This window comes from Nematolebias whitei, chromosome 21, assembly GCF_014905685.2.
Source record: "Nematolebias whitei isolate Nwh7 chromosome 21, NemWhi1, whole genome shotgun sequence".
In the NCBI taxonomy this organism is placed as follows: Eukaryota; Metazoa; Chordata; class Actinopteri; order Cyprinodontiformes; family Rivulidae; genus Nematolebias; species Nematolebias whitei.
In genome coordinates this window covers 34,721,460-34,721,770 of record NC_056518.1, presented here as the reverse complement: position 1 = coordinate 34,721,770, position 311 = coordinate 34,721,460, and positions in this window count along the sequence as shown.

The window sequence follows — 311 nt, the reverse complement described above, 5'->3', positions numbered from 1 at the left end:
TTTATGTGTTTGTGTATTGATTGATTCATTTATTTATGAATATATTTGTGTTTGTGTATTGATTGATTCTTTTATTTATGAATATATTTGTGTTTGTGTATTGATTGATTCCTTTATTTATGAATATATTTGTGTTTCTGTATTGATTTCATTATGTATTTATTAATTCCTTTATGAATATATTTATGTGTTTGTGTATTGATTGATTCCTTTATGAATATATTTGTGTTTCTGTATTGATTTCATTATGTATTTATTAATTCCTTTATTTATGAATATATTTATGTGTTTGTGTATTGATTGATTCTTTT